At 38.3% G+C, this 11,397-nt stretch overlaps 1 protein-coding gene across 2 annotated transcripts in view; it reads left to right on the forward strand.

Annotated features, from left to right (window-relative positions):
• cabp2a (calcium binding protein 2a) overlaps positions 1-11,397 on the forward strand; it is a 35,195-nt gene that overhangs the window by 2,802 nt on the left and 20,996 nt on the right. The window lies entirely within an intron of this gene.

Genomic DNA, 11,397 nt, shown 5'->3' on the forward strand with positions numbered 1-11,397 from the left:
AACCTTCATGTTAGTCTGTGTAGGGAAGCAAAAAAGAAAATGGTGGAATCAGAGAAGTGTGCAACTGAGAAGAAAACATTTCGGTGACAAGACAACTTTCAAGAATAAATAATAGGAATCAAGCTGGCTGGCCTCTTTGGCTGTTTTTGTAGGCGAAACGTGACTTTGTATTAAGTTAGTTTGGAATACAAATACATATATAGTTCGTAAAAACAAAGCTCATGTTCAATAATCCAGGTAAAAAATCCAACAATGGTCAGTCAGGTTCTCTGAACGGTTTCCGTCAAGAAACCGTTCAGAGCAACCAACACTGTTGGATTTTTCTCCTGGATGGTTGAACATGAACTTTGATGTTTTGAAGCACGTTGGCCATGGCTGGCGTAAACGAGTAGATGGGGGAGAGGACTGATTCCAGAAACCATCTTAGCACCATCAAACTGGTTGACTATGTGTAGGTACTAGTTATGACTGAGTTTGTTGCGGCTCCTCAGACTGATGAAGTCTTCTGGATGAAAGACTAAATGTTTCAACAAAAAGAAACCATCCTGAGAACCTGACTTCACTTTGTTGCATAGTTTGGAATGTTTTACTGCAACTTTACTTATGAATGAATATAGTACATAACTTCGGAAGCCAAATCCCAAATGACCACTAACATCTTAAATACATAAATAGTTAGTTTACCAAATGATGATTGTGGAATAAACATAGACGTTGATGGACTGAGTGGAAAAATCTTTAGTAGGATGCAGGTTTTTAACTGTGATTGATGAAATAGAACATTTTCAAGTAATCGTGGAACTGAGGGACTTTTATTGACGGCTTTGTGTGAATTACATACAAAGTACTTTATGAGCAGTTCTAAATCAGTAGACATCAGCGCTCTCTTGGTTAGAAAACTGAGTCCTGTCGTGTGAGCCCAAACACAGCTGACTGACCCAGGAGTACAGCATGGAGACAAAGACAGACGAGCATTTATGCTCACATTTACACCTTATGACAATTTAGTTACTGATTAACCACCATGCGTGTTTTTGGTTTGTGGGAGACAACTGGTGTACGTTCACGTGTGCACCAGGACAGCATGCAAACTCCACACAGAAAGGCTCCGAGCTGGGAGGTGATCCTGTGAGCTTCTCTCTCGTGAGAAATTTTAGTGGCAGAGTACGCTGTCGTGGAAAAAGGGATTCCCAAAACAACCAGGTGTAAGCTTCATCAGATTTATTACAAAGATTTGGAAAACAATCGCAGAAGATCAATGTATTTATGAGTTCACACTTATCAATGCGTTCATCTGTCTGAAGCTCTGACCCGTTATGACTTCCTGAACAGAAAAAAACAGTTTTGTAGCACTTCCAGTCGTCAGCCCCTCCCTGCCCAGTCCGGCTGAAACCAGCTGCAGTCAGGAGTGGGAGGAATCTGGGAACCAGCAGCTCTCAAGGACTGTCTGAAGCTACTTCAATGTAATCATGTCAATCAGACCTTGAGGATAATAAAAACTATCTCTTACTGATCGGTCCCATCAAGACTGATTATTACATAAAACACTTTAGTATCATTCACCAACACATTAAAGAGCAGTGATAATTATGGAGCATGGTTAGTGCAAATAAAACACGTTCCCTGGCAACATAGATTCTTAATGCAAGCCTGCTTTGCATTATTATTATTATTATTATTTTAACTTAAAGATGACAGTATACGGCAGTAGTTCACAAAGTCAGGGTCCGGACCTCAATGTGGGCCCCGAAAGGTCCTGAAATGATCCACAGAACTCAAACAAAACTTTAAAATAATTCCTGCTAACCAGTGGTGTGGTCTACATTTTTGTAGTGGGTATACTGTGCTTGGAAACCAAAGTACACTGGTTAGTACAATGTAATCGTCAGTTTATTTGGACTTTTTAAGCATTTTGAACATTTCCAAATTTCTCATTTGAATAAATGAACAACAAACTTTGTACAACAGTTGGCTTTACATTAAAAACATGTTATAGAAATTATAAAACGGTATCAAAGCAAAGCGCTGCATACCGATAGATTGTTACGGAAGTGTTTAACTGCCCTTTAATGTATCACTGACAAGTGCCTAATGATATGCCATGTATCATCGGACACTTTGAAGTGGGTATACTGAAAATCTTAAACTTTTCTAGTGGGTATACTCCGTATCACGTAGGCTACACCACTGCTGCTAACCTATTTTTACTCTAACTGTAACAAAAGATAAAACAAGACATAAATAAAAAAGTACTTTAATATGATTTTGTGCTGTTTGTGAAGTTTAGACGAGGACATTTGGAATTAAAAAGCATTGCTGTTGATATTTTAGGAGTCAAGAGCCAAAGAGTTACTAGTTTAGGGCTGCATCGTGACTGGTTGGTTATTGCTGCTGACGCCCAACAAGGTTTGAATTTGAACTGTGAACTTTGTTTACGTGCAGTTTTTTTTAATGATGGTGCATCTTGTGATTCTGTTCGGATCGCTGTGGTTTTTATTGTTGCTTTTCTTCCACGTTCTGTATTCCTGTTTCTTTGACTTGGCTGAGTTTTGTTTCCTGCTCGGCTCTCACACTCTCATTTACTAAACGCTACACCCCACCTAACGCTCGTTCATCTTTTATTCTTTCAGCAAAAACATGGCTTCCTGTTTCATTTTATTTATTTTATTTTTGCTTCCTGTGCCCTCTCTGTTTCATTTATGCTCTTACAGCAGTGGGATTTCTAATATTTGGTTTTTCATGTTCTGGTATTTCGTTTTTGGTTCTAATCCAATTTATTTTTTTTCAAATAAATTGGATTAAATTCTTAAACCAGCCTGCGTCTGGCTTCTCTTGTCCTGCTTGTCTCCCTCAGTCATTTTCAAAATGTAACAGAATTTGAAAATAAAAGAAAAGATTTGTATCTTTTTGTGAACAATCCAAAAGTCCAACAAGTGTTTTTAATATATTTCTAGTAGCTCTGAAGATGCAACTTAGGATATGTCCCTCTTTAGACGTGAAATAAGCAAAGATTTATTATACATATCAACTGCTGACTCATCAAATCCAAAATTCTGATCCTGAAATATTGAATTTAAAAACATCTCAAGGACAAACTGTGTTGGTGGAAATGATTCATTGACTATTTTAAAGGTCCTGGGGATAAAAATGGGAAACGTCTTAAAGGTGCTTTTAGTAATCCGCATGACATATGATTATTATAATGGTTTAGAATAACCAATGAGCTGGGAATAATTCTGTATGCAGCATTTTGACATTCCAGGATGTTTTTACACCTACAGCACTGTGCAAATGTTTTAAACCACTTATATGAATCAGAAGTTCTTTAATGTTTGAAAAAGTTGCTTTTATTAATATTTCTTCAGACTTTCTGAGGAAACCTCAAGCGTTCATTTTTGGACTTCTCAATATCTCAATACTTGGCTATGACTGTGTCCTGAACTTGAACCTAGACACCCCGCCCCCGCCCCACCACAAATCAAACCCAAAAAATAAGACCTGAAACTATCTAAGGCCAACCAACACTGTCTGGAAGCAAAGATCTGAAACAGGAAGTGAGCTGGTCGTCCTCAGAGTTTTGTGAAATCATGCTGTTGGTACAAACATGTTTCAAAACTGTCAAACTGCTTGTTTTAACACTTTCAACAGATTCAACTAACTAAATAGGAGCAAATTAAGATTTTGTGACAGACTAGCAGTAAAAAAGTGGCTAAAAATCAAATTTAATTTATTTAAAATGCATTTTCTGTCATGGCCGCTCTTAATTTTACTCGTCTGCTTTTGGGCTGCAACTTATTATTTTGTCAGTTCGTCAGTTAACTAATCTTTTTAACTTATCAGAATTAACTATCATTTAAATTGGTCTCCTCTTCCTATGAGGGCAAGCCCTGTTCTGGGCTCCTGTTCATGTTTTACCTCACATGCTTCAGTAAATATCACTTAATGATGCAACATAACATTACACCGCTCGTATTTACTGCTCATCACAGGTCACGTCTGCCTCTTATCCGTCGTCTTCTTGCGCTGCCAAGCTTCTCCTCACGTTCTTCTTTTTCTAGAAGCTTGTGTGTGTTTTTGAGAAACAATAGAGACAATACAGACACGAGACGTTCCAGTAGTTCAAAACCGTTAAAACAAAAAAAAAACATTTTACAGTAAATAACCTTCCACACTTTCCAGATTTCAAGAATCTGAATTTTTTAAGCAGGTCTTGAGTAATTTAAAAGAAATACATCCCAAAGTTGTTTTAAAAACCCCTGAAGAGGTGACTACCTAAAATTAGTCCCATATTGATTAACAGCCTCATTGCATCACTCTCTGTACATGCAGAGCTGCTACTGAGAATAAATATATAAATATAGTGTTTGTTCTTGTTTACTTCAGAAAACTAGAAATCTGTAATTAGACCAAACAGTCCAACTATATATTCTTTAGTTTCCATGTTCCAAACTATTACACCCTATATTCATTTACTTATAAACTAACAGTTTTTACACTTGAGCAAAAACAACCCGGCTGGATGGCACTTTACTAAAAACAACACAGCCGTCAAACTAGGAATCGTGTTTTTTGCTTTAGTTTGAAATCAGAAACGTTTTGCGTTCCAGTAATGGAAGGATGTAAAATTAACGACTTGTCTCTTGTCATTCGTCATGTTTTAGTTTAGGCTCCTGATGCAGAAACTAAAAGAGAACTGCTCCCACAAAGGCATTTCCGTTGGAACCATAAGTGCACGGGGTTAACCGTCCTGCTGCTCTGGGGTCAGCATGACCCACGAGGCCTCAGTGTTAAGACTCAGGTCTCTTCAGGGGCAGCAGGAGGGTTAAAAGTTCACAAGTTAAAAACAAATTTAAAAAATGCACAATTTAATGACACTGCACATGTTTCTATTGAAGCATATTTTTCCATATCACTGAAAATGTTGCATCAGAGCTTTTAAGTCTTTTATTAGATGTAATGTCAAAGAGGGGACGGCAAGAGCCAGAGCTTAGCCTTTATTTGGGTCTCAAAGTGTCCTTTTGAGTTTTCTGTTTGAGTTTTTTAAAAACCCGGCTCTCATTGTTCAGATTAACAACAGATGGAGAGATTAATGAGGAACTGAAGAAAGAGCGGGCCGGATGAGGGATTGATGGCTGAACGTCATAAAGAAACAGACGAGATTCGAGCGCGACGTAAAGACGGATTAGAGCTCGGATGAGTGTTTTGATGCTGCAGAGGAACGAGCTAAAGAAACCGATGAGTTTTAGCACAATCACACGCTGACAAGCGTTTGTGGAAACAGCGCAGAGGATTTACTCTTTTGTTTTACCGTTTACGCTCATTTTGCTCAAGTTGATTAATTCAAATTGCAACTTTAAAACCGAAAACTTCTTTCTGCAAAAGACCAAACTTGATACTCTTAGTAAATTTAGCAGATTTCCTTTCATTTGCCATGTTTGAACATATTAAAATGAGTTTAAATGCAACTAATATTCACAACTGAATACAGTCAACATAAGAACAGAATAAATGTATCATATGGAAATTACTGGTTAGGTATCAGAAGGGAGCCATAATACGGAAACCTTGTCTTGACTTTACAGTAGTCCCTCGTTTATTGTGGGGGATCCGTACCCTGAAGCCCCGCAATAAGTGAAAAACTGCAAAGTAGGAATAGTAGTACAAGTAATAAGTAGTAGTTTATTTTATATAAAGGCGTTTTAAGCCCTTCCCACACTCTTGCAATATTCTAAACAATGTTTCTAAACTCTAAACGCTCTAAAAGAGCACAGATTGTCGTGATTTCAGCTCTCTGCCTCCTCTGCTCTTTGCCTCCTGCAAGCCTCTTGGCCACGCCCACTTCTCCGCTCTGCATGCTGAACAGCTGATCAGCTGCAGCAGGAAGTTTATCCTGCAGTATGGGCTGCACAAAGGTGCAGGAGTTTAATTTAAAATAATTTATTTTAAATAAAAACTCCATGCCGATCGTGCGGCTCATCCATCAATCAGACAGTTGTGTCACCTCCAGTCTTGTTTTGAAAAAAACGCGATAGAGCGAGTCCGCGATAAACAAACCGGGAAGTAGCGAGGGACTACTGTACTTCCGATGAAGACTCAAATAAGAAAATAAAATACTTTATCAATCAGAAACTTATAAACAGCAAGTCGTTAAACTCCAAACGCCGGAACGTATGTAGCCAAATACATTTCACAGCTGGGATGTTTGTTCAAAACGCAGACGACACAATCAGGGCATGTCGATAAAAACAAGAACAGATTTCATGAACAGATTTAAAAGTGGGTTAGCTGATGCGCCATTACGGCTGGGACACTCTGAGCAGCAACAGTTGGGCTCCATGGATGTAGAGATAAAGAACATGTGATCCAGACTTTTCTGTAACATTCAGTCTACATTTATCACTTCATGTTGTTTGTATCTCTAATCCACGAGACCTCTGAGGCCGTAAAAGGAACTCAGATCAGATCAGATGTGTCTTTACGTCACATGGAAATGTATCAAAATGTGGACAGGTGCAACAGGCATTATCCTTTGTTTGACGGTGAGTAGGTGGGCAAGAATGAGAGCAGGGAATGTGGGACAAAACAAACCGCTCTGTGGGGGTTTAAGTCAAAAAATGATGTCAGGTTACATGGAAATCCTTTATTGACCAAAACAGCAACTGTTGACACAGTTACACTGGGATTACAGTGTTTGTTCACGTCTGCTTAATGGTGGTTTGGTTTACATTTATTTTATATTTGATGCACAGCTCCGTTTCTTTCAATACAGTCTCATTTTTATTGCTAAAAGAGGAGGCTGACTAAATCATCAAATTAAAAATTTATTTTTGGTTTTGTTCTAAATGAGGCAAATTTTTACTTTAAACTGTGATAGAAATACAAAAAGCTACAAAGGGAACTGGAACCTAAAATGCACCTAGTACCAGTAGAACTGGGTTGTATTAAGGAGTGACATGTTCCCCTGTATGACCTGGTACGTACTGCCAATACTGCACATATCAGTACATGATACGTATCAAGTACGTATCATACCCAATACCAGCCTCAAGTACTTTCACTTGTATTCATAAAAATACCCTGAAACTTGAAACCAATACCACGTTCATGCTTAGTGATGCCATTTCCTTTTCTGCTTTGCAAGTGGGGGGAGGGGGGGTATATGCATTACTTAGAGGTATTTTAAGATAAATGCAGGTGATGTTAAAACAGCAGATTGATTGATGTGTTCTCAGTTTAAAAAAATGTTTATAGAGACACTGTACTAACATACTACTCAGCATCAGTACTTCGTATCGACAAGTACCCAAACTGAAGTCCTTAGATAAATATTATGAACTGATTTTTATGTATTTTAATGTTTTAGTTCAGTGCACTGAGACGATGAACTGAAGTACTGGTATTTGTACTCAATATTGAGACAGCCCTACTTTTAAGGTACTTTTTTTTTTTACCAGGTAGGTATCTGGTCTGTACTGGGAACATAACAGGGGTAAAGAAAAACAGGGAAAAGAAACGTAATGTATAAGGACTTAAGGGTGCACACATTCAGGGGTGATCTTAGAGAATACTTATAACATTTAAAGACACACTGAGTGATGAAAAAGTATAACGCCTACCGGTACATTTTGATGTATAAATAGTACCGTATTTTCTGGCATATAAGTCACAACTGTTTTGCATAAATGTGCAAGTCCTGCAACTTATACACCGAAGTGACTAATATACATTTTTTTAATTCGGCGGTGGAGGAAGTGGGCAGCGAGGCGCGTGATCCGCGGCCCTGGGAAGCAGCAAGGTGCGGGTGGGGGGACGCTGTAGAGCCGCGAGCCTTTGTCCCAGCGCCGGCGGCTGAGCAGGGACAGCTTCAGGACAAGTTCATTTCGCTGCGCAGCCCAAACACAATGAAGCTGTTTTGACCATTAAAATGAAATCATAAGGAAAAGTTAGACTGAGACACACCTTTGCTATAATGTCGAGCAAACAAATAATTGTTTTTAAGCGTTAATCTTGTTAAATTCTTGTTAAAGTCCTCCCGTGGCAGCCAATCGATTTTTGGCATGACACCGGCCCACATTTCCGGGGGGTCAGCAGTGACATAATAAATGTGACTTATGCAGCGAAGCAACTTATTTATTTTTGTTTTCTCCACTTCATGAGACATTTTTGGACTGATGCGACTTATACGCCGGAATGACGTATACTGCAGAAAATACGGTATTTACCAATGAGCTTTGGCAGTGAGAAGAGGATTTTTTTGTTTGACGTTTTAAAAGGCAGAGTTTGTGACATCATCAACAGTCCATTGAGCATTCTGTCAAAAAAGCCCTAAAAACGACAACACTTAAACTGTGATTGTGTAAAATCTATAATAAATATCAAACTGCCACTTTAGTCATGTAAAGTCCAAATTTTTGTAATCTGTTCAAACTTTCAATGTTTCTGCTTTAAAGTGTGCCGGAACGATAAAGCTCCAAAAAGGGCTGGATTTTTCTCGTTCTGTCAAATTCTTATTCATCTCCATCTTTTAATTTGCAAACAAAGCCTGTCCTGTGCAACGTGCCACGAACGAAAGCCATTGCGCAATAATCCCAGATGACACACGTGTTGTTGGAAAATTTGTAAGATTTTATTTTGAACCTGCACAGCAAAATACAGGATGGACATTTTGACCTGGTTGTTAATAAATAAATATATATATATATATATATATGTTGTATAAATGAAGGTTGAATGAATAGGGCTGCCGGGACGTATCTACACCATCAGCCCTAACGAGTGGAGGTTGAGGCTCTGCAGGAGGTTGCTCATTATGTGAATGAACGTTACACTGTTTCCAAAGTCTGAATGAAAAGATGAGCTCTTCATGCTGACATCAAACACAACTGTTCTCATGAGTCTTTAATGCACCAGGATTATATTTCCAGTCTTATACGAGACACAGATTGAGGCGGGGATTTTGTGCAGGCTGCTACACGAGCGCAGAGACCACAGTTAACGATGACCGCTAACGTTTTCTGTTAAAAACAGGAAAGATTGTGGTTTAAAATGTATAGATTAACTTATTAAATAATAATTACATAGATTAACATTAAAGATATTTGTGTTTTGACATGATTTGCACATAAACACAAACCATCTGAGCCAACATGGTTGAACTGGACTGCAGCAAAGCTATAAGCATCGCATGGCATCTAAAATCCTGACTTTTGGAAAGTGTCCATCTTGTATTTTTTTTTCTGCTGCTCTGAATTTTCTATCAGTCCATCTTCTGTTTGGGTTTTCGGGCATCTGGTTCTGTTGTCGAGGGATGCAACACAAATTCTCACACGGCTGCTTTGTTTTGGCAGATTTGTGTTAACACCAAACCGTCGTCCACGCTTGTAGTTGTTCTTCTGTCAACTGGACAAAACAAGTTTCTAATTCAATGTGGTTCCGCTTGGTTCTTAAAGAGTACGCTTTACTTAATACAACCCCATTTTCTAAAAATTTGAAGCATTTTGTTAAATGTAAATAAAAACAGATTGCAAAAATGAGCAAATCTCAAAAACGAATTTTATTCACAATGGAGCTCAGTGCAAATATCATTCGTTGAAACTAATAAATTGTTCCATTTGTGAGAAAAAGAACGGGGAATTTTTTTTAAAGTAATTTACTGTAAATGTGCAACAAATTTAAAAATGTTGGGTCAGAACCACTGTAAAGCATCCCCTCTTATTTTAGCAACAGTTTGTAAACATCTAAGACGTGAGGAGACCAGTTGATGGAGTTTTTGGAGGGAACATTTTTCCATCCTTGTCACATGGGGGAGTCTGTTCAACGACCTTTGCTGAGTGGGATCATATGATGTTATGAAACTTGTAGATACTTTCCTGCACTGGTTGTTCTTGTCTAGACGTGTAAGCTGCCCATGCCAGAAGCATTAATGCACCCCTATAGCATCAGAGAACTGTGCACTTTTACCAACCAGGATGATCCCTCAGAGGACGTGACATCCATCGTTTTAAGAAATAATTTCAAGTTTTGATTTGTCTGAGCACATATTTACCCGCAGCCTCCATTCTGGGTTGTTGGTGTTGCACGTGTCCATGTCCAGCAGTCACGGTGTACGTGAAAGGGTACACTCACCAAAATTGTTCCACTGTTTTAAGATGCAGTTTCTTTAAGAGTGGTGAACCTCCGCCCATCTTTACTTCTAATATTCATCATGTTTATATTCCCAGTCCTTTTACTGACTTGTTGCTCGTGACCATAAGGAGTTGCAAAAATCTCCTCCAGCTATTTATTTTTTTAACCACTTACTTTTACAGCCTTTTGTTCTCTCGTTTTTTTTTTTCAGACTTTTTTGTGTTGCTGCCATAACATTATAAATTAAATTTATGGGTCTGTTTTGTGTTTACTCTTTTCCACTACGAACAAAATATTGGTTTGTGAGATTTGGACACCATTGCATTTTGTTTATTTTTAGATTTTTAAGCAACGTCCCATTCTCTTTAGAACGGGGTTGTGTTACTTGAAATCATTGCTTCAGTTAATCTGAAGACTCCTTTTATGTGAAATGTAAAGTGAAAGCAAAGCTGGGAAGCCCCTTTCTTTGCTAAGGTTTCATTTTTTTTATCAATCCATTTAGTTTCCTGTCAGATCTGGGAACATGCCATTATATAACTGAGGTGCTGTGATTTCAAATTCTTTGTAGCGCGTCATCTCATTGTTCTTTGTTCTCTCTGCCGAAAAGACTTTAATAAGACATTTTTGTTCTCTGTATTTCCCCTGTGTTCTTAGAAAACGGTGCCCCTGGACAGAAAAAAAAATCATGTCTTTGGACCTGAAATGGATTTATTTGGTGATTGAAAGCACCATGTAGCTTTTATTGCCCAATAAACATTGACTGATTGGACTGGAGGGTTCAAAAGAGACAGGACACTGACACCTGGTGGCTAAATTTGGCCATTACAACTCAGTATGTCGTCATCCTTCAGCCGTGAACAGGCTGAGCTTTGCTGCCCTCTGCTGGTCAGACTGTGAGTTTAAATTTTACAAAAGCCTGTCAATATATTATAAATTCTGCTAAAAAAAAAAAAACAGAAAACAGAAAATGTTTGAAGATCAATAATTATTTATAACTCTAGATGTGTAGCACCAAAATAATGACCTAAAGGGTTAAAATGCAAAGTGAAATACAAAAGAGCTGAAGCTGAAGTGACTGTGAGCGGAAAATGTGTCGTTTCTCCTAAACTGTGCAGAGGATTAGTGCTGCAGTCTTACTTGTGTTAATCTCTGGCACACGCACGACATGAGACTTAACAAAACACACATTAACGCACAACATAGACACGCACAGAAGTAGATTATAACAGCTCTTATTTGTTAGAGTGGTACGAATACTATTAAACATTTGTG

This window comes from Nematolebias whitei, chromosome 16 (genome assembly GCF_014905685.2).
Source record: "Nematolebias whitei isolate Nwh7 chromosome 16, NemWhi1, whole genome shotgun sequence".
NCBI classification, from domain to species: domain Eukaryota; kingdom Metazoa; phylum Chordata; class Actinopteri; order Cyprinodontiformes; family Rivulidae; genus Nematolebias; species Nematolebias whitei.